This window comes from Tachypleus tridentatus, chromosome 3 (genome assembly GCF_004210375.1).
Source record: "Tachypleus tridentatus isolate NWPU-2018 chromosome 3, ASM421037v1, whole genome shotgun sequence".
Classification (NCBI taxonomy): Eukaryota; Metazoa; Arthropoda; class Merostomata; order Xiphosura; family Limulidae; genus Tachypleus; species Tachypleus tridentatus.
The window spans coordinates 26,742,848-26,767,000 of NC_134827.1; the positions used below are offsets into that span (position 1 = coordinate 26,742,848).

General features: G+C 32.5%; 1 protein-coding gene and 1 pseudogene across 2 annotated transcripts in view; both read right to left on the bottom strand.

Moving 5' to 3' along the window:
* Positions 1–24,153, bottom strand: part of LOC143247948 (cytochrome P450 3A8-like) — a 64,676-nt gene that overhangs the window by 24,467 nt on the left and 16,056 nt on the right. The window lies entirely within an intron of this gene.
* Positions 296–22,245, bottom strand: LOC143247877 (cytochrome P450 3A8-like; annotated as a pseudogene). The gene is made up of 14 exons (XR_013026736.1): positions 22,034–22,245; positions 21,711–21,807; positions 19,101–19,153; positions 13,759–13,855; positions 13,095–13,211; positions 11,224–11,312; positions 7,838–7,984; positions 6,920–7,046; positions 6,625–6,769; positions 5,665–5,825; positions 5,125–5,213; positions 3,547–3,689; positions 2,434–2,596; positions 296–766 (listed from the first exon to the last, which is right to left on the bottom strand). The product of XR_013026736.1 is annotated as a cytochrome P450 3A8-like (transcript).

Here is a 24,153-nt window from a genome sequence, read left to right on the forward strand (position 1 = left end):
AACTAATACTTTTAAAAGCTGGTTGAACACTCACAGTATCAACATTGTTTAAAATGACATTTAGTTTTAACTTTTAGAAAGAACATATCTGAGTCGCCAAGTGTTCGTTTTGTGTCGTTAGCTAAAAATGTAAACTGAATGAAAACTTTGTATATTCATGTCTATCTTCGGTAGGTTTTTCTAGTAATTTTCAAAATTTCTTTATTAGGAAAAGTAAACTAACAAACTACAATGGCACAGAATCTGTGTTAATTATAAGTTTTATGTAAGATAATAAATCACAATAAGGAGAAACTTTTTATTATCATCTAGGAAGAGTTTATTCAGAAAATTATCAAAACAATGTTTGTTACAAATACATAAACGTTAGTTTATCACTTGTTTACTATAAACATTACTATACTTTATCTTCTTAATTTATCATTTATAATAACATCCTTAATATAAATATATCATATAGCAATATACTGAATTACATAAAATATTAAGCCTAACCACACTGGCAACCAAAAGTAACAATCATTTATATTTAATAACAGAAGCAAGCTTAAAATGTCACTATTAGAAATATTTCTATTTTTTGTAACAAACATAACAAGAACCTCATTGTCAATCAACAGATAAGAGCCTGAAATATAAAACACGTTGTTCTTATTGGATGGTCAGGTGCTATCTTTTAATATGAATGTCCGTTTCTACGTTCAACCTTGAGAGTGACGTCAGAGACTTGGATTAATCCGACTGCTGGAACAAATTTCAAAGGAACCTGTAGGATACAAACACTAAATATGAAATACGTTTATAAAAGTAACTTGTAAAACAACTGAGAAATAGTGGAGAGTGGTCACCATTCATCAGTTAATCAAGCATTATTTCAATAATGTTGTATGTATTATATACACGGTGTAGCTAAAAAACTCGCATAATTTTATTTACCACATATACTAAAGAGTTACAACATATGAACATTTATTTACTAACAGCATATATTCTACAAAAAAAAAGATCTCAGTTTACCACATACTTTTTCAGTGGATTTCCTGCGAATGATGGTTGTACGTAGACCCACAACGAATAGAAATCAAAGCACTCTCATACAAGTACAGATCCATGTAATGCCATAAATCAAAGCTCCATATACAGTGTGTATTCAAGCTATCACATTAAAACTGCAGATCAAAGATGTCCTGTGCAGAGTATATTCCTAAATAGCCCCATACTGTGTATAAACCTAAATAGCCCAACATAGAGTACCGACACAAATAGTCCAATACGGAGTACCGACGTTAGTAGGTCAATACAGAGAGTACAAGTCCAATAATTATATTCAGAGAGCAGATTTACGCAATCCCAGTACCAATATGGATCTAAGTAGTCTCACGAAGAATACACCATTGAGTTGAGAAACACAATTCGTACTGTCTACAAAGTTGAACGAATTTAGATGAAAGAACTTACAGATCCTAATACCATAAAAAGAGATCAGGAAACAGTCTGTAAGAATATATAAAGACTGGTCAATATCCGTAATGGTGATAATATTTAAAGTGAATTTAACATCGATGATGCCAATTCAGGTAAGATCACTTGTAGAAATTCGAGAACAACAATAACAAGTTAACACATAATAAATATAAGAATAATCAAGATTTGGTGTATCTAAAGGATTTTCTGGATTCTGACAATTTACTGTCAATCGGATTCCGGATGAACTACGCCTCACACAGAATACAGCTTTATTTGCTGCTAATCTTCGAAGTTATAGGATTATCAACTAGTGCTATACAATTTTAAGTTATGAAACTAAGTTAAACTGTAAGTAATATAAGATTCGAAATGTTGTTATTTTCAGATAATATCTCGATATCTTTCTAAATAAACTATCAAACCCAAAGACTCAAAATAAAGCACAATGTGTAAAAATATTTATTTTTAAAAAACTTTTATGACCAAAGTAATAGTACATTAAATCGAATTTTAAATCTTTATAATAGACAAACAACTTTGTAAAAAACAATAACAACTTTTAATCACTAAAGTAACAATGTTCTAAATTGATATAAAGCATCTGTAAAAAACTATAACAACTTTTAATTACAAAAATCACAATGTTCTAAATTGATATAAATCATCTGTAAAAAACAATAACAACTTTTAATCACTAAAGTAACAATGTTCTAAATTGATATAAAGCATCTGTAAAAAACAATAACAACTTTTAATTACAAAAGTCACAATGTTCTAAATTGATATAAATCATCTGTAAAAAACAATAACAACTTTTAATCACTAAAGTAACAGTGTTCTTAAGCCATATGGCTTAACAAAATCAATGAAAATATTTTTTTTATTTACATATAGCTACTTTCTTAATTTCTCAATCTACAAAAATAAAGGATCGTTTTATGTAAAATAAAGAAAACTCTACTTTACCTTAGTTTCAGAACAAGGTACAAAACGCAAATGACGTAGAATGTGGACCAAACATAATTTTATTTCCATTAGAGCGAATCGCATTCCTATACAGTTCCTGGGACCAGCCCCGAATGGCATGTAAGTGTATGGTATAATGTTGGATTTGTTCTCAGGCAGAAATCTGTATGTACAAGAAGTTTATTTTGACTTTCAAAATTTGAAATTTTCTAAAACAAAAGAATAATAGTAATGGACAAATTACGAAATGAATTTCTTAAACATGTAATTGAAATGTTCAACCACTTATTTACTTCACTCAATATTTATTCCACATTATTTTATAGAAGATACAATCAGCCTGGCCTAGTACCTCGATTGTAAAGAAAAGTATTGAAATAAGCGTAAATTATTTTGTTCACAAGGTTAATGTAAAGACACAATCTGTAAATTTGTGTCCAGATGTCTAAAATGTGTACACTTCTGATCAAGGAAATAAGCACACGTGGTTGAAGATATGAAAATTATCTTTGCTTCTTAACACACATTAATAGTCAAGTTCAACCAGTATTTCCAACACATATAACTATATTACATTTTACTAGTGTATAACTTCATAGTGAAATAAATCTGTTTTAATAAAGTTAAGAAACAATAAACAAAACATCCATGTTTTCACTCTTTATATAATGTTCTGACTTATAACGTCAGTTATCAGAATGTTGTCTGTAATAAATTTTGGTCTTTATCTTAAGAGGTAACTCTTGTATTTAACCGATGTTTTAATTGTAACTGCAGTTCTGAGGTAAGCGATTTTTAACTAATTAAATACTTAGCAATTGAGCAATAGAACAACTAAATATAAAAGTAACGTCACACCATGTTATTAAATGACAACCACCTGTTACCTGTCTATGTCACATGAAGCCAACACTTACTTTTCGGAACCACTGCAAAAGAAATATTACCTGTCCTAAAAACAACACTTGTCACTTGTCTGGAGCAAAATAAAATAGCTGTTGCCCATCCAGTTCGGATAAAACTAATTCATACTTGTCTGGACTACATAGAAAAACAGTTGTTGCACGTAAGTCCAGCTGTTATCTTTCTGTCTTAAATAAAATATGCCACTACCTGTCTGGATCAAATTTCTCCGGGTCTGGAAAGTTTTTAGGTCATGGTGCATGGCGTATATTGGGAACCTCACTGGTGTGTCTTTAGGTATAGTCAGCCCTATATCATCAAACGTATAATCTTCCAAAGCACATCTTTCCCCACTGTAAAAATAATTAAATAAGCTCTATGTAACAGTTAAACAATAAGATCTAGTAAGTTACTTTATAACATTTAAGATGTTACCAATCAAATCACATTAAACATTGTGTATTTATTTTAATATTAACGTTTGTTAAAGTTAAATTTATGTTTAGAAATGCATTTAACTTATACTGTTAAATATGCATTGCGAAATTCCAGGCTATCACTAAAGTTATAGAATCAGGCTATTTGAAATTGTAAAATGTAACAGCATAACAGTGAATGGTCTCTAAAAGTTATATTTGATCTAATAAAATATGTTCAATGTATTTCTTGACTTTTTGTTTTAATTCATTCTAGGCAGATCTTCCCACATGAACATAATTTGAACCTAATGTTAAGCCAACATGTAAAATGAGGTCAGAATAATGAAAATATACAGATAAATTATTAAGACTTAATCGTGTTTTTTGTATTTTGTATTTGTCACTCGGACTGATGTTACAGAAGGATATAATTTGTTAAACAAAATGAAACAATTAAACCTAATTTAAACCTAAAATCAAATGTATTTTAACTGGAAATGGTGTTTTTATAGGTTGAATTAAATAATTGTGTAGTAAAGTCCAGAAAATTAGAATGGAAACAAATATAAACGATATCTAACAGAAGGTATTTCTGTCAGTACTCATCGCAAATTAGTATTAGTTTATCTTTGGAACACCAGATGGAGTGAAACTTCTCTTTTTTTATATTAATTCTTTTTTTCCAGTACTGAATTCCGTTAGTTTTTGTAAAGTTTGATAACATATTTTGAAAATAAAATAAAAATGTACCGTTACCTTTCAAATAACCTGATATTAGAATATTTGCTTTCAGCCGTCGAGTTGTCATAATGTGATGGTCAATACCACTATTCGGTGGTGAAAGAGTAGCTCAACAGTTGGTGGTGGGCGGTGTTGACTATTTGCCTTTCCTCTAGCCCAACACTGTTAAATTAGGGACGCCTAGCGCAGATACCCTTCTTGTAGCTTCGAGCGAATTTCAAAAACGAAACAAAACCTGGCAAAGATCAGTAACTGTACTACTTTTAAATATCGTTTGACAACTGATAGTTCATGAAATTTGAAAATGTTTAGATAAAAATATAGTAAAATGTGAGAATAGGAAACAGATAAACAATTGAAAGAGTGGTTTATTGAACGTAAAGTAATGAAATATCTAAGATAAATATTTAGTTTTTTCTGAAGGTAAGTATTTAATAACATATTTTTTGTTTGGAATAACTGAAGGTAAGAGTAGACTATTTAATAACATGCAATAATCCATTTCTGCGAGTTCGTTTTGTTGTGCAAGCACTGTTTACAACTGTCTCATGGTTATGTACAGGTCCTAACGTCTCGTGTTACATCAAATATTTATAAAATCTCTAATACGATATTAGCTGTTACTTACAGTGATGAAGGAGGGTAGATTCGAATACTTTCACATACAACTGCATCCAAGTATTTCATAGAGCTGACAGATTCGTAAGTGTCGTGTTCCTAGACCATACAAGTTTTACACTTTAATTCAGTTAAAATTCTGTCTTTAACATACGACAACGTTTCTGCATTATATCCGTATATACACAGTCTGATTGGAGAAATAAATTATGCGTTAATTCTAAATTATGAAAGAAATTATATTCGACAGTTTCTAAAATATAAGGAACAAATTTCTCACTATACCACACTTGTATTAAACAAACTTTGAAATTTTATGACACTCTTACCATAATACCCCTTTCAATCATCATAATTTAACAGGATTCACATTTCATAGTAAACTGAAGGAACTTGTTTTAATGGTTTATGTAGTAATATTGTTCTCTCTTTTTTTATACTTTTGTGATTCGATAAACTCTTTTTTTACTGGAATATTTTTCTTTTATTAACTTGGTGTTTTATACACACAACATCTTATTACTGCTTTCATAATAAATTATAGGCTTACCTGTGAAGGTATGGTTTCATCAATTTCCTGATATAATTTATTTTGGCAATCCTGATTTAAAGCCAACAGATACACAATGTATGATAAAGCACTAGCCGTAGTTTCGTAACCACCCAAGAAGAATATAACGCATTGAGCAACAAGCTCGTCTTGGGTCAAATCTAGAATAGTAATTATATAATATAAATATTATTTGTTCATGTTCAATAACAAATTCAATAACGTAAAGATATATAAATCGAATTTTTTTCGAACTTTCTCTCACGCGTAAAACGAGTAAATTCAATCAATCAGTAAGAACTTAAATAAATTAGCTTGAGCTTGTACAGGTGGAAACAGGATTAGTTAACTACTGATGGTGTAGAATTTGTTATATAATATAAATACTTTTCTTAAAGGCTTATAATGCTAACATTCATGGTTTGATGAATCAATTGTGTAGCTTTATGTTTACCAACAAACTATTTGGTAAAAGAAAAGAGTCAGAAAGAGTGTACCTAAATAAAACCTAAACGTATTTCAATATTATCATTGGTTATCAGTATTATATTACAACCTTAAAAATATTTAAAAAGTATGAATGAACACTAATCAGTATGTTACGAATCAACCAAAATTAAAGTTTAACAGTATTTATATTCCTGTCGTTAACATTACTGTTTATGGTTCCAAACTATATTCACCTGACGTAAAATTAACTTCGTGGTTTAAATGCTCGAAGACCATCATGCACGAATTGTCACAATTCCAACCAAAATCTTAAAAATTATTTTACTTCTTTTAACCTGCTTAGCTACTTAGTGATAACGATTTCACACTTTCTGTAAATTATTACAATCGTCAGTTAGATCGTACAAATAACATTTGTCAAAATGTGTTTGACAACTCGTGAAAACAAAACTCAAACTATTACATTTGATCTTCTACGTCATGTATGACCATATTTTTAAATTTTCTCACATTTATTTTGTAACTTGTTGTTGAAGAATTTAAAATTTTCTTCTTCGTATCCGTAATTGTTGACATTTTTAATGTCCTCTTTGGAGTTCTGCAGTTTGTTGTCCATGGTCTCTAGTAGCAACTGAAGGAAGTCTATTCGCTTTGTCTGAAACCATCGAAAACCTTTTGTTATTGAAGAAAAAGTGGGGAAATTATTAACTAATGTTGAGTAAATGTCATTGTTATCATTTTTATTTTAAGACACATAATAATACTCCCAAACACCCCTGCAAAATAGAGATTAAATATTAATTACCTCAGGACTGTGTTTACGTTGGTCAATTATCTTGAGAGTCAACTTCTTGAAAAACTCCATACCCGATGGGTCGATCATGGAGATTTTGAACAGTTTCATGATGCTAGGGAAGGCAACTAAAAGAAGAAAGGTAATTCATTAGAACGTTATTGTGTAACTTAGACAATATATTATTTTCATACATTTCAAAATATACATGAGCTTTTTATAAAAGTTTTGCTTAACAATTAAAAACACAGCTATAATATTTTGAGTATTACTTGGCTACGCTTATGAATGTTATATCGAAGGGAGTGTTGGACATTTCAAGAAACTGTAAATCTCCTGGAACGCGATGAGATGTGTTGTTTAATTTTCAATCCAGTAAATGTTAAATATCAGTGGAAGACCAGAAAAGGGCACCTAATCATTACAACCAATCGCCAACTCTTGGGTTACTTGTTTTTGTTTGTTTTTGAATTTCTCGCGAAACTACTCGAGGGCTATCTGTCTGCGTTACCCGTCTTTAATTTAGCAGTGTAAGACTAGAGGCAAGGCAGGTAGGCATCACCACCCACCGCCTACCCTTGGGTCACTCTTTTACCAACGAATAGTGAGATTGACCGTCACGTTATAACGCCCCACGGCTGTAAGGGCGAGGATGGTTTGGTACGACCGGAATTCGAACCCGCCACTCTTAGATTACGAGTCGAACGACCTAACAAGCTCAGCCATGCCAAGCCCTTGGGTTACTCTTTAACCAGTGAATTGTGGGATTGATCGTTCACATTATAATGGCCCCCAAATCCAATACATCACTGCATTCTTACATGTTATCCGTGCCACTGAAGTGATTCTGATTCAGAAAGAGATCCTGTTTGAAAGCTGGGCATAACGCTATGTTAATTCTTATTCAAACTATACCAACTGGCTACTCACGTGCAAGTAGGAAATCGCCATCTGTTAGCAGAACTAAAAGCTTCTTTGGCAGTTTTAGTAAAAGCATTGTCAGGGTTTCTGAGAGCATTTGTTTTAGTTCCAAAAGCGCAGCTGGCAATCACATCCATGGTGAATGCTCCAAAATAACTGAATGGAAGAGAAAACACAAAAAACTTTAATTATTTGTGAATTTGAACTTTTTCAAGGAAAATAAATTAAAATGGTAATAAAAAGATATAGAAAGCTATTAAAGGTGTTTTTACCCCAAAAATTACATATAACTGTTGTTATGATCCAAATATTTCTTAATACTCATTAATGTCTTTTATTTTTCTTATATTTGAACTTTTGTTTCAAAGAACTGATCAAACCAACTGAGTAAAATCACTCATTTGCAATTTAAAATACGAGAACTGGTAGAAAAACCCGGGATTCAACCTAAAAATTAAATACTATTTCAACTATGATTTACTTTCATCATTACCTAGTGAGTCTGTAGACTCGTTCTTGAGATATTGTAAGGCCTGTATGACCTTTTGAAAGAATTCTTCTTCTCTGTTGTTCGGTCCGTGATTACACTTCACGGGTTAGATCATTGATAATCTGAAATCTTTGGCATTTCAGACAGATTTGTAGGTTACCGAAAAAAAATTGTCACTTGAAGTTACAGCAAGTGAGTAAAAGACTAGTGTACGATATGGGGCATTGTATTCATAAGATTGCTCTTTGTGAGAAGAGAACAATGTTCTGACGGAACAGCACATTCTCCTCTTGTCCTAATGGAACATTACACCTATTTATCAGCAATCGTCTTCTATTATTTTATTTCTCTTAATAGTTGTTGATTTACCATATACAATAATCTACTATGAAAGATTTAGACATCTCCAAATAATCAACTACTAAAACGTTTGACATCCCAAAGAATTGATGACTTTACTTTCCTTGCAGAGAAGGTATATGAACTTGAGAGATTCCATTGCAAACTTTGAATTTTTCTATCTTGATTAAAGTATTGAACCCACGTTCAATCCACAGTTATAACACTAACGACAAAATAATGAAACGTTTTGAATAGAAATTAGTTTGACAGAACTCGGGTCCATCTTCGCTCTGACGATAACATTTCTGTAACCAAACTGGTACGAAACTTACTCATACCAGAAATGTCACTCAGAATGATCGGTCCAGGACTTTTCCAAATATTCACTTTCTCTGCTAATTTCTAAATGAAAATTCTTCTATCGTCAGCCACAGTTAATGGATTGATGTCTTTTTATAATCAGTCATAGATCATCAAGTTATTTGGGTCGTGTGTGTGTGTGTATAAACATATATAGTTTCAAACAATGTAATTTCAAGATCTATGGGGTTCTGTCTTAAACCTACTCATAATTATTGGGAAAAACGAGACATCTATTGTTCAACATTGCACAGCACTTGTGACTTCTGTAAATAAATCACTAAAACATTTCGATAAACATAAACTCTCTCAAAGGTGTTCTTCATTGTTTCCACTGTTATGGGAAACATTGTGAGGAAAATATAATGTTCAAAATCTTAAGGTTGTAAATAAATAATATTTATCTAAATGGTCAGTGTATTCTACAGTTTTGTTGCCATAGGTACCTATTCTAAATGTAGTTTAGCTTACGTACGTTCCTTAAACATTAAACCTAACCAAAGTACAAACAATCATTGTTTAATTAGAATAACAACTGAAAAATATTTGTTATTCCATATATTCATTTCAAGCTTTTCAAGTTGTTCATGTGTTAGTCGTTCCATAGTGTTGAACTGGTAGACTAGAGACAAAAGCAGCTAGCTTTTAATACTGCAGAAAAACCCGAATCATATGGTAAGATTCCACAGACACATTTTAAAAGATACCTGAGAGAATGTGACAACGTTTTAAAACAATATAAAAGAAGGTGGCTAACCAACCCCACCCCAGTAAGTCACCCACTACATTGATCTTTGTACCCACAGTCAGGTTTTGTTTCAATTTTGTAAATAATAATAATAATAACAAAACATAATATATCAGTACAGTAAAGTCAATAGTCGATGTAAAAGAATTACATACTATTAATTAAACACAAACTTAACGTTTAGATAGCTATTAATTGGGAACAAAAGAGGTGATTGTTTTCCTTATTTGTGAAGTATTAAGCACTGCATGTTACTTATGATTCTCAAACATGTATTAAAGAGAACATGCCAAACATTAACAGTGATTTGATGGCAGTTAGTGTTATGACAAACTAGAATAGCTTATAGGTGGTTGTGAGGTTTTTTTAGTTTTAAGATACCAAAATATCACTTCTGAAATGTGTGTCACAATTTAGGAGTTACGGTGTTTATACAGTTAACATGGAGACGAGTTAGTATAGATTATATAGTAGTATTTGGATGTACATTAAGATGTTTAAACGTTGATCAACCATGTCACATCTTTAAACAAATGTCAAATGAGATGTATTCTACTACATTCGGTGCATACAAGTCTAAAAGAATTATGAGCGAAATGTATTCTTATAGTTCAAGGTTACTTTCTTGTCATATATTTAATATTATGTGCAGGGTATCAAAACTAAAATTCTAGAATCCTTTGCCTGATTACTTTCAGCTGAGCCACTAGATTAGATCGGGTATTTAGAATTTACAAAACAGTAACATACCTTGTTCGTAATGAAAATGAAAAATAAACAATAGGGATCAACTTGGGAAACCAAAACCATAGAGAAAAATACAAGTCGTATCACAGATCAGAATACATGAATACATGGGTAAGTAGCAGATGTTCACACGTCCCAGAAAACTTTATGCGATATAATAAATAAAGATTTTCGTTTGAGAAAGTGACATAAGTCACAAGTAGAAAAGTTCCATTCACGTCACATCCATTCAACAGTTGCGTGCCTTGAAGAGATAGAGAAAAAACTGGTATTCAAGCTGTTTTTGCAGGAACAATCCGTTTAAGTTTCTGGACTAAACATCTATACATTTGAGAGCGATCTGAATCTCTAAATGTGTACTTAAAACTGTCTTCCTACATAGATTATGCAAACCAATAAGAGGGGGATGGTGAGCTTAGGACATTATAGCCTTTCTACTGAACGTATTAATGTGGAGACTTGTCTGCAAGGTTGCTATCGAGCGGTGTGGTTATTAGATAAAGCATTACAAAACATGGTGACACGGATTGTATGGTGAATTTCGAAAACTCTTTTCATATAATGTATACAATCATTTGTATTTTTAAATGTATTCAAAACGGGTTTAAGTTTATTGTACAAAGCTGCACATTTTAACAATTATAACCCATGAAGATGAAGTAGAACCAATACAATATCTTCAGTAGATAGTTATCTCCAACATCTTACCCTTTACAGTCAATAGATTTTCCATTTTCTGCAGCCTTTAGAAAGTTTTCAGTTAATGTGTCAGCACACTCAAGCAGTAAACTTTGCATCTATAAAGAATCAAGTACAGTAAACCAAACAACTATATTTACGGTAATACATTTCTAATACTATTTATATCAAGTATAAACAACATCAAAGTTGTTTAACATTATTATAAGTTTAATAATTATCTTTCTTTGCCATTGTTACCTTCTAAGTTTCAAACAATAATAATACAACCTTATAACTTATCTTATAACTTAACCGGAATAATTTTATCATGGTGAAGTGGTAAAAGCTTTAAAAAGGGAAACATTGACTGTTGTAAGTGACAAATCCAATATTTGATTTACACTATCATTACCAGTAACTACAATAGTTGTCACCCATATATACCAGAGTTTTAGTATTTACATCTTTCTAATTACATTTAACATACTTCACTCAAAACCACAAAGACAACATGCGCTAGCTGTCTTAATACTGAACTGATATACTAGTACCTGGACACACAGCTTTTACATACAGCTCTTGTGCCATTCTTATAAAAAAAAAAATCTTTGTGATCATCTTTATAGCCGAGAATCAACGTTTTCTCAACGTTAAAACAAAACAAAAAAGGTAAAAATGTCATAAGAACAAGTAATATAAATTTACAATAAACAAATAATTATTTGTATTAAAAATTCAAGTCCATTATATTTCTTTGCCTTACCTTTCTGGTCACTGCAAGTATTTATTTTGCGAGTTCTTCTAACAATTACAAAATGTCTTACTAGGTGGCGCTATAATTTAATAGTCCTTTTTGTCAGTTGACAGAACACCAGTCTTGAGTGTGGGGAATTGGGATATAATTCATTGCTGGGAAATATATAATGAAATAAATAGCGACTCTTTGTATTGGGCAGATGCCAAACATTTTTCCTGAGAGAAAGTTAGAGAAATGATGATGTTGTAATATGAAAGTTGTGCATAACAAATATGTTGGTTTACATAAAACAAGGATTGTTTGTTGACAAACACATACACACTCACTGGATCATCTGTTTTGTTCAAACTTTACAGATCGATCCTCTAACTCAATTCTGAAATAATATTTTCCCTATTTTACCAGAAATGTAAGACTAGAGGGATGACAGATAGTCGTCATAACACACCGCCAACGTCTGGGCTACACTTTTAGAAACGAATAGTGGGATTGACTGGAACACAGTAACGCCCTCATGACTGATAGGGCAAACATGTTTGAGGTGACAGGGATTCGAACTTGTGAACCTCAGATGACGAGTGTATTGCCTTAACCACGTCACCATGTTGGGCCCATACAGAAAAAAAAATCCTTTCTCAACGAACAAACAAAGGTGAAATTATCAGCAAGTGTCTAGTTCAGCGTGATCTGCCTCTTCCGTCTTTAGTTCCGACCGGAAGACTTGTGAAACAACGTCCTTTTCATGGGTGCTACTTTTGTAAAATATTTCTCCAAGACTTCCTCTAAAAGAGTCATGCTGTACTAGACAGTTACTACCAATTTCATCTTTGTATATTCTTTATGAAAACTGGAGTTAAAATCAGTTATAAAATAAAACCCTTTAATGGTATGATGTTATACCTAAAACACTGTCAGCTATGTTGCTTAGTATCAAAAGGGAGCAAAATGCCTCTGTACTGGTGTCTAAGCAGGCGAGCAGGTTCTTTAGTAAGCAATAGCTGCGTTATAAGAATGGCAGTCAATTCCTTTACGTAGTTGATAGGTGCATCTAAATGGCTGTCTATTCTCTGGTGGATAGTTACAAAATAGGGACGGTGGTAGGTAGTCTAAACAGTTTTGCCATAAATATAAGATACCATACCTTACGCATTTTCCCCGAAGTGAAAGCAGGTGTAATGATGGTTCGGACTCGCTTCCAGGAATCACCTTTTAAAGCGAAAAGCATGTTGTCTGCTATCGAGTGTCCAAAGTGAAAGTCCTAGTCCAAAAACAACACTGTGTATAGACAACATTGATATGGGTGTATAAAGGTAGTGAGAGCACTTGAAAGTCCGAAGGTTATTAATATACATCATTTAAGTTCTGCATTTTATGATAGTAGTTACTACATCTGCGAGTTAGCAAAGACAAACAAAGTGTGAAAGGAAATTAAATTTATATAAGTACGCCGCCTACAGGATATTTCTACACTTAATAAATGTATAACAATTTTAATAAAAAAAAAAAGAATTTAGAAAATAACTCCTAAGTGAAAAGCAGAAAAATCATAGAAAAATAATGAATAATTTGTATTGAAAGAAATATTATAACTTTCATGTTATTATTATAAACATGATTTGTTGTTTTGTAAGACGAATTGTTTGATTTAACCTTTTTTCTACTTTAGTCAAGAACAGAAATTTGATGTTTTTAATGTAAATAAAATTGTTCAGCGAATGTATCACTATAATATAATATTGTTATTAAAATATGTATGGAATCATGTGTATGTTTATACAAGACTGAAATAAAACTATGTGACTTACTCTGTGATCTGTAAAAATGTGGAAATCTTTCACTAACATGGTCTTCAGTAAATGTGGTTCTGCAAGAGATAGAACTGGTTGTGTTCCCTCATAGAACCTGAAATGAAAAGTAAGATAATTCTATTAAATAATAGTAATGGATGATTATTAACCCTAAGACGGATTAAGATTGCATTTACAGGGTACTCACAGAAACATTTTGTTTGTTTGGTGTCATAATGATGTCCAGCAAATAAATGTAAAATTATCCACAGGAAATATTATGTAGAGATGAAATAGAACTCTGACAGCCAAAGAAATAAAAAGGTGAAACAAACCAACCAAGACTCAAGAAACGAAACGAAATTTCTTGTTCCCTTTGTATAATGTTTAAGATTCACTTCTCAGTAGTCTGTCGTCAAGAATAATCATTAACGTAATATTAATACTGCTTTACACAATTATTATTATTTTTAAAAACTCCATTTAATGACATAATGTATAATAAGTCTTATTTCTGGGTGCACTAACTAGTTAGTTAATTAAATATGATGTCATGTGATAACATTTTGGATACACAAGTCTGTATAATTATTATGTTGTTCAGAAATTCTAGTTAGTGCTTGCAGTAAAGACAGTTGTTTGGAACATTGTGTTATTGTAATTTATTGGTTGTCTACAAATGTAAATTTCACATGTAAAGACAGAAAAGCTCCAATATTACACGTTGGAGTATCTTATGTTAAAATCATTTCGATACGCGATTAAACAAATCAAGTTACAACAGCCGGAAGTTGAAATGAAATCGAACATATCAGTATTTTTAATTGGTTTTGTTCTGTTAACAAACTTTGGTCTTTTTTTGGAAAGGATTTTATTTGACTTGGGTTGTTTGGAATTTATCAGAAAGCTACATGAGGGTTATGTAAATGAGCCCAGTTAAACTGATTCACGAAAACATTTTGCTTGCAAATATATTTATATTGCCAAGTTTTGATAAATCAATTTCGTCAAGGACAAAGCTTTACAAGTGACAGTGTTTTCACTCGTGTATGCTCTGTGGTAGACCTATAGACAATTTTATCTTATCATATCGAAGGTTAAGTTTCAAATCATAATATTAGTAACATTTATCGTAAGCTTATACACCGAGAGAGATAAGCCCTGAGTGACAAGGCCACATTTTTTTGTATTCAGAGTGTCAGTCAGGAGATCATCAACTGCTTGAAAAAATAGTATTGTATTTCTTTTATCTCGTTTTTTGTTGATGTGTGAATGGAAAATATCAGTTCTTTCATTTTTTAGGTGATATTTTTAGGTTTCATTCAATAAAGCAATTTTTTTCTTGGTAAAATAAAAAACTTAGGCTATTGCTTCTTGCTATTAGAAACAAAGACAACTAACTTTGACCATTCGGGCGTTTAGCTCATTGTATAGAGACCAGGCAGAACAAAAACGATATTTTAAGCTGTTGTTATTTATTTCTATTTTTATTGTTGTTTGGTGTAAAGCTATACAAGAGGCTATTTGTGCTATGCTCACCTCAGTTATCAAAACCCGTCTTTTTGTGTTGAAAGCTCTCAAATCTACAGCTGAGTAACCGGTAGGGTACATTAAAATATATAAATCTACAATGAAAATACAATTATAACAAATAATGCATTAGGTATTCTTATTCCAGGATTTAAGAAATATTTTCAATATGAAAATATTCCATCCTTTGTTGTTGTTTATGTTTTTTTTTTAACAACTTTAATAAAAAATCACAACTCGCCATATTCCTGAAAATATAAATACAAAATAAACTTCATAAAGTATTGACTGAGTTTCAGTTTTGAATGTTATGGATACAAATCATAACCGTCCTTTTACTAAGGTGAGAGACAAGGGTTCTAGTCCATCTTAAGTTTGGTTATTACCTGAGGCAGAATATTATTTTTCTATATATTTATACTGATATGTGATCAGTAAGTGACAGTAATTGTTTACATAATATTGTAAATTGGTATACGATTACAGTATGCCGTATATTAACTAAATAATGATTTTCAACAACAATCAAACAAGTACCAAAGGAATTGACTTCTGGGTGAAAGTTTGTTTGAAAACGTTGCGAAACGTTGTTCTTTCAACAAGAGCGACTTCTGTAGATTAGTTAACCAGGACTTTCTTATCAAGTGTAACTACAAACTAATCCCTTGCTGCCCATTCCAACCTTATCTATTCACCATGTCCTGTAAAAGAGTTATAGGCTTACACTTTTGTGTTTCGTTTTAGGGGGTATACATGGATTTTGATTATAATGCAAAAGACAACTTCGAACAAATACAGTTCATGACACTATTATAAAATCTCGGAAATAATGAGACCCAGGAAATCCAGTTACTCAGGGTTTTCTTGTTAAGTTCATTTCATCAAGAAAAAGTTGTAATTTAGTATACGATTACAGTACGCCGTGTATCAACTGAGTAGTGATTTTAAAAAATATATTTAGTCCTTGACTGATCAGCAAACAATAATTGAACAAACAAAAACCAATATTTATTGTTATTTTTTGTTGGTGGTTCCCCAGTGATACAATGGAATGTCTGCGGACTTAAAACGCTACAAACCGGATACAGATAACCCTGGTGGGTGGAGCATAGATATCTCTTTTGTTACTTTGTGCGTAAAAACAAACAGATAAATGTTTTATTAGAACCTCCGGTCAGAATTTCACGGATCTGTGTTTGAAAAGCACTGCTTCAAACAATGTTATAAAATGGTGCAACACCTGGCGTGTAGTTGTAACACTGCATAAATCACAAACAACTGTATTTCACAAATCGAAGAAATAATAAACAAAAGTTATTCTCAAACTTAACGCCCTTAAATTTTGAGGATAAATTTTAGCAAAAAATTAAATTTAAATTGTCTCTCTTCTAAAATGCTTAAAATAAATATGACAAAGATTAAACTATACTATTCCATATGATAACATGATAATGTGTAACAGTTAAAAACGCCTATATAACTTATTTTAGCATCAACAACTCAGAAACGTCAGGACAGCCTATTGACTCACATCTAACACTACCAACACACATCTCTATAAGGCTAGAGAACTCCAATCACATAACCTTTATGATTTGTTTGTTTCTTTTGAATTTCGGGTAAAGCTATTCGAAGGCTATCTACTCTAGCCGTCCCTAATTTAGCAGTGTAAGACTAGATGGAAGGCAGCTAGTCATCACCACCTACCGCCAACTCTTGGGCTACTCTTTTACCAACGAATAGGGGGGATTGACCGTCACATAATAACGACTCTACGGCTGAAAGGGCAAGCATGTTTGGTGCAACGGGGATTCGAACTCGTGACCCTCAGATTACGAGTCGAATACCTCAACACGCTTGGCCATGCCGGGCTCCCTAACCTTTATGAACATTTCTTTTTCAGATCCCAGGCCAAAAAGACTGCGACCATGCAACGAATAACAACATGCATATATTTTACCACAGACATTTATGTTTTCCAATGTTGTTGTTACTTTCGTTTTATTTCTCAGTGCCATCGTTAAATTTAGATTTTGTCATGAAGCTTGTCTTTATGTTATACTATAATATCATGGTAATAAATATATCATCTCGTTTTATTGCAATTTGGAGCATTTTTGGAAAGGGCGGGTCTACTGGCTTCCTAACAGATGGTAGAGAATGCCTACGTTGTAATGAACCAGAATAAAAAGAAAAATTAACAAACCACGAAGGCTGGTGAAGCCAGCCAGCTGATATATAAACACCCGTGGGGCAGCTCTACTGGACATATGTCATGGACAAACTAAAATGGTACAAGCTAATAATGAAGATGAAGAGATTGACAAAACAAAACATTTTTTATCATGTTCCAACGTTTTGAAATGCATTTATTTCATCTGTAGCGAAATCCGTAAATAGTGTTACACAGATATTGTATTACCTGAAACTATAGTATAATTAATGACTCGTTAAATTTGTTATTACGTTAAGGGGTAAACTGAAACTTGTAGATATGATACCAAACAGTTCAGCTTTAAGTGTGCATAAATTTGTTCCACATGTAAAGACCTATGTAAGACGAGAAAAGTCTTTAGCGACGATCGAACGATGACTAACTTAAAGTTCAAGGTCTGAAGGTCCTGTAATGATGACAGAGGGATCGTTTATTGAAATATTATGATCCATCATTCCAGCATGTGAACGAAGCGATTTGTTTTCCCGATCACGAGTTCTTTGCCAGTGATGCGAAACGTCGTTCTTTCAACATGAGCGACTTCTGTAGATCAGTTAACGAGGACTTTCTACTCAAGTGGTACTCTAAACTAGGCACTTACTGCTCATTTCAACTTTATCTGTCCAACATAAAGGTTGGGCCTAAATCATCCATAAAAATAATTAACAGTTTATGTTTGTTTGTTTGTTTTTATGGTGGTATCCATGGATTTTAATTCTAATGTAAGAAAGACCTTCGAATAAATACTTTTTGCTGAAGCGTTTATAAAATCTTGGAAACCCAGAAAACTGACCTCTGACCTCTAGAAGTAATGATAGCGGAATATAAGTGAGTAGTTTATTTTTTGATGTATACAACGTTAAATTTAATTTGTTTTACATAAAAGCCAATGTTGTTTTAAAAACATTTTATGAACGTTGTCGAAGTCTCAGTGTTATTCCTTATTTTATCAACTATTAGAATAAGTAGCTGTGGTACCCATATCAACGACGGAAGTTATGTACAGTTATGATCAATGAAAAGATTACTTAAGACATGAAAAGCTTATATATACATAATAAAAAAAAACCAAAACGCCCATGAAAACAACAAAACACAAAATATGAAACCGTAAATTTCCATGTATCTCCCTGTGGATCAATCAAACCTTTTTTGCAAAATTTGGTGAAGATCCATCAAAAGGGGCGAAGTAGTGGTACAAAATCACATAAAAACATATAAAGGAAAAATTTCAAAATTGTGTGTATTTTTCCAAGAACATAACGAGCCTCCATGCCAACTTTGCTGAAGAGCTATGAACACCATTCGAAATATTTACATGGACGTACAACAGACGTTGTAAATATTATATTTATTTATTCACCGCTCGTGCATTAGATCCTAAGGCGATGTATTTATGAAGTCATATATGCATCTTAAGAATGGAGAGAAATAAAGTTATTTCTGATGGGAAACGGAGGCGAATAGGGAAAATAGTGACCCCTACAGCAAATCTACAGGCATATAGAATAAGGATTTCCGGAAACTGGGGGATTGCATATCGCGTAATAATTTTTTTCCAGTATCATATAAGCAGGAGTTCTGTTATAGTATAATAAGTGATATGAAAACTTACCCGTATAGTCGTCCATATTTCATATAATTCTCTTGTTCCACAATATGAAGAGGCTACAAAATGAAACAATGATCTACTAGAAGTATTCAGCGTTCTCAAAAATAAAAATTTTTCATAAATCTAAATGAAAAGTGATTTGCTTAAAACTAGTACATTCTGTTTTATATTATACAAATAACTTTAGCTTCTTAATAGAATTATTATTGATTCACAAAATAAAAACTTGAAATTTGAGAATTCAAATTTATTGTGTCAGTGTTATTACAATGTAAATAACTTTATGACAAACTTATAGTGTAGTGATTGCCAGATTTTTCCAACAGACAGAACCCGTCAATTTCTTCACATTATTGGAGGACCACCTTCCATTAAAATTAGTTTTTATGATGTGTGTATTTTACTTCCTCTTCAGTTTGTGTCTATTTGTAAGAAATGAACAATGAAAAGAAATATAAATTTGGGAAATTAAACATTAAGATTTACTATAACTTGAATGCGTGTATGTTTCTAAAAGCAAATCTACATCGGGCTATCTGTAGAGCCAACCGAGGGAAATCCAACCTCTGATTTTAACATCGTAAATCCGTAGACTTACCGTTGTACTAGCGAGAAGGTTAATGTGAAGGAAGATACTGCTATGTTGAAACCATCTTATGAATGTCTGGGTCAATGTCCGACTATTTCAAATAAGATCCGGCTCCAAATTTATTATATTTATATACATCCAGTTTATTTGGTCAGTCCAAACAGAAATCAACTGGCAACGGTGACAAGCACACAACAAATTTACATGATGAAATTAATATTAATTAAAATTATTAATTTGTGATTTACATATTTCACTATATTAGTTTGATAGTGTTTCAGTATTTATTGTATTCTATCAGTAATTAGTAATTTCATTAATTTATGAACGCAGTCCACAGTTCAGAAACCTCTGCTTCAGTTCAGATATGCACGTATTCACGTAAATATTTTACCATACATTTTATAATTAACACTAAACAACACAAGACTACTCTCCTGAATTCATCCATAACTTTTAAGTCGGAGACTAAAAGTAAAACAGCTCTTCAGCATCGATAACTGAAGGCCTACCCTTGTGAGAATAAATAATTGGGTTTGACAGTTGCTCTTATAACGTGCCCAAAGTGATTAGTAACTTGTGTTTTTTTAATGGGAGGTAGTAACGGGATTTATATATAAAATGGATATTATTTAAACCAAATTGACACAACTATTCTTCTCCCAATATCATAACGAGATAACATAACAGTGATGTTAAATACTTAAAATTAACATTCAATTTTCTATAATCTACCTATTTTTATAGTTTATTGATTCTTTGACCTTCATTTTCCGCGAAGCTACACGAGGGCTATCTGCGCTGGTCGTCCATAATTTAACAGTGTAATATTAGAGAAAAAGCAATTAGTCATCACGTCCCACCGCCAACTCTTGGGCTACTATTTTTCCACCGAGAAGTGGGATTGATTTCACATTATTACGCCCCCGCGGCTGAAAGGGCGAGCATGTTTGGTATAGCGGGGATTCGAACCCGCGATCCTGAGAGTTGGCGGTGGGTGTTGATGACTAGCTGCCTTCCCTCTAGCCTTACACTGCCAATTAGGTACGACTTGTGCAGCTAGCCATCGTGTTGCTTTGCGATAAATAGAAACAAGCAATCAAAACAATTTTGTCTCATTTTTTACGAAATATATTTTCTTGTTTTTACATGTCAGTTTATTGTGAAATATAGGATCATAGATTTAAACAAAGAAAACTGAACTTCATTTGTAATATAAACACAAACACGAATTCTGTCAGAAAACCATTAATTCTAATGACAGAAATAACATTTTAAACAAAGATCATTCTTGTAATTTATATCAAACCAGTGCGTTACATCTACTCTACTAATAATCTCCTTTAAAACGTCATAGTTTATTTTCAAACCAGAGACGCCTACGATAGAAATTGTCTAAATGTCTTTAACAGAAAGCTTAATTTGTTTTTTTTATCTATCTCTATTCTATAAAAGGAATTTCAAGTGTTCGTCACCATTGTAAACACTGTAGTACAAAAGAACCAAAAACAATAAATCCGGTTCCATATTTGGTTTCAATGACATTAAAATCCAACTCATAGGACTCATCTTTTGTACACACATCCGGTTTCCTCGTAATATAAATAAAATAACCCATGGCCACTCCTTGTGTGCTTGCGTGTTTTAGTGCAAGAACGTTAATCAATATAGCAGTGCAGAGTTATGTAACGGTTTGTATACTTGATAAGTTACTAAACATTTACAGATAAAACTAATACTAGGGTGCTGGTTAATTTGAATTTTCATACACCTATTGTTGCCTCTGAATGGACTGTAGCGATACAATACTGGTTTCAGTTTTAAACTGGAAACATAATAAACGTTTTAATTACCTACGGACAAATTTAAAAATAAACCTTAACAAAAATACATTTAACAAGTTGCCATTTTTGAACGAGGTTTCAGTCCTTGCAAGAGACTATTCCACAAATATTCCATTGTACAACTTTACCCATTACAGCCAGTTAACCAGTTACAACTTGTTGTCACATGTTTCTACTTACCGTTTTGTACCCTTTCCATAAATTCTCCAAAGGAAATTTTGTTTCAACAGTAGGAATTCCTTTTGATTCCCAAAATCCATAGTTCCTGGTGAGATAGCTAGATAATAAGATATAAAAGAAACTAACTAACCATCTACAGACACTGGTTTTTAGAACTAGAAGTTTATACACTAACCTTTACTTCGTAATACTGCCGACATTTAAAATTTATTACTCAGATATAACTTTGTTTTATTTTAATTTATAAAACTTTGTTTAAAACGATAGTATACAGCTGTTGAATTCACGCTTCAACATAAGTTATATAGAAACTGTTTATTCACCTATAAAGTCCGATGATTACTGCAACAGCGCAAAGAAACCAAGGAAGGATGGATGGTAATGCAGGTAGATCCATAGTTAGACAGCTTTCTAATCAACAACATAAAGAGCAGACTGATAAAGAAACATACCTCGTGTACACGTATGTATAAACACATACATTCTATACCAGGATCTAAAGATCAATGCGCATCGCCTAAGAAGTGATAACGTCACACAGGCGTTGATGAGCTCGTATATTATTGGTTCACACATGTTACTTTGTTTGTGATTTCGAAATATGGGATAATATATTTTTAGTTTCATTTAATAATTCCTCGTCAAGAGAAACTACAGGAGTGTGTGTGTTTTTCTCATAACAAAGCCACATCAGGGAATCTGCTGAGACCTTCGAAGGGAAACTAACCACTGATTTTAGCAGACTTAGTAGGCTTACCGCTGTACTCGAGACTACTACATAAATGATCGATGGAACAAAACCTATGAAGAACAATAGAAAGTGTGTATTATTATACGTATACACACAAACACACGCATGCAGATATAAACTGAATATTGGTTTGATTAGTTTTCAGTTTTGCGTAAAACTACACAAGACTTATTTGCTGTAGTCATTTGTGATTTAGTAGAAACAGTAGCCAACTCTTAAACTATTGTTTTATCAACGAATATTGGGACTGCCCATCACGTTCCACACTAATAAAAGTGTGAACATGTACGGTGACGGAGATCCGAACCTATGACCTACAAGTTGCGAGTCGAGCTTCCTTACAACCAAGCCACGCTAGGCCACCTAATTTAACGTTTCTTTAAAGACACTAGAAAGTACATCTAGTACATTATCACAATGTGGTAATAAAACAGTTATATTATATTATAAGGCAGTTCGTCAATATTTACTTTTATATCAGTATTCCGTTATTATACATTCTCGTGTCTGAACGTAACGATAATATTTCTGTTAGTCATCATAAGGGTCTGGCATGGCCAAGCGCGTAAGGCGTGCGACTCGTAATTCGAGGGTCGCGTGTTCACGCCCGAGTCGCGCCAAACATGCTCGCCTTCCCAGCCGTGGGGGCGTTATAAGTGTTGGTCAATCCCACTTCTCGTTGGTAAAAGAGTAGCCCAAGAGTTAGCGGTGGGTGGTGATGACTAGCTGCCTTCCCTCTAGTCTTACACTACTAAATTAGGGACGGCTCGGTGCAGTGGGCTAACAACCTACTCACTTACATACTTGTTGAAGAATCCGCAAGCGATTGCGGCCCTATGTTCCTAGATGGAATTTAATGGTGATAACTAACTAACTAGTCATCATTAGATATATATTTGTGTTGTCATATGTCTGCTTATTGATACAAATATTTGTAAATTGATTAAGACAACCTTGAACTATAACAATCTATGTGGTTGCATTGAAGAACTTTTCTGTGGAAAACTGTTATTTCTTTTCATTGAATATCGTTCTTAATAAAACAACAGTTGAATTAGATTATGATTGAAACTTTGTAAGCCTTTGTTAACTCGCAGATTTAGTGAGTACTATCATAAAATGCAGAACGTAAATGATATATATTAATAACTTCAGGCGCTTTCACCACCTTCATACACACATATCAATGTTTTCTGTACACAGTGTTGTTTTTGTCTTTTTGGAATAGCAATTTCACTTCGGACACTCAATAGCAGACAACATGCTTTTCTCTTTAGAAGGAGATTCCTGGAAGCGAGTCCGAACCATCATTACACCTGCTTTTACTTCGAGGAAAATGCATAAGGCATATTTATTTCAAAACTATTAAGACTGTTTATTGCCGTCCCTATTTGTTAACTACTAACCAGAGGGAAAACAGCCATTGAGAAGCACCCACCATCTACGTTAAGGAATTGATTGTCATTTTTATAACGCAGCTATAGCTTATAGAGTAGGAAGTACTTTGCATTATTACAGAAATTCGAACCCGATCACCAACTTAGAAATCTGGTATTAAAGCACCCTGCCCTCTTTTGACATAAACTAACATAACTGACAGTGTTTTTGTTGTCACAATCATATTCTTATAAGGGTTTTATTTTATAGCCGAGTTTAGGCCTAGTCTTCATCAGAAGTTTGATCGGAGAAAGG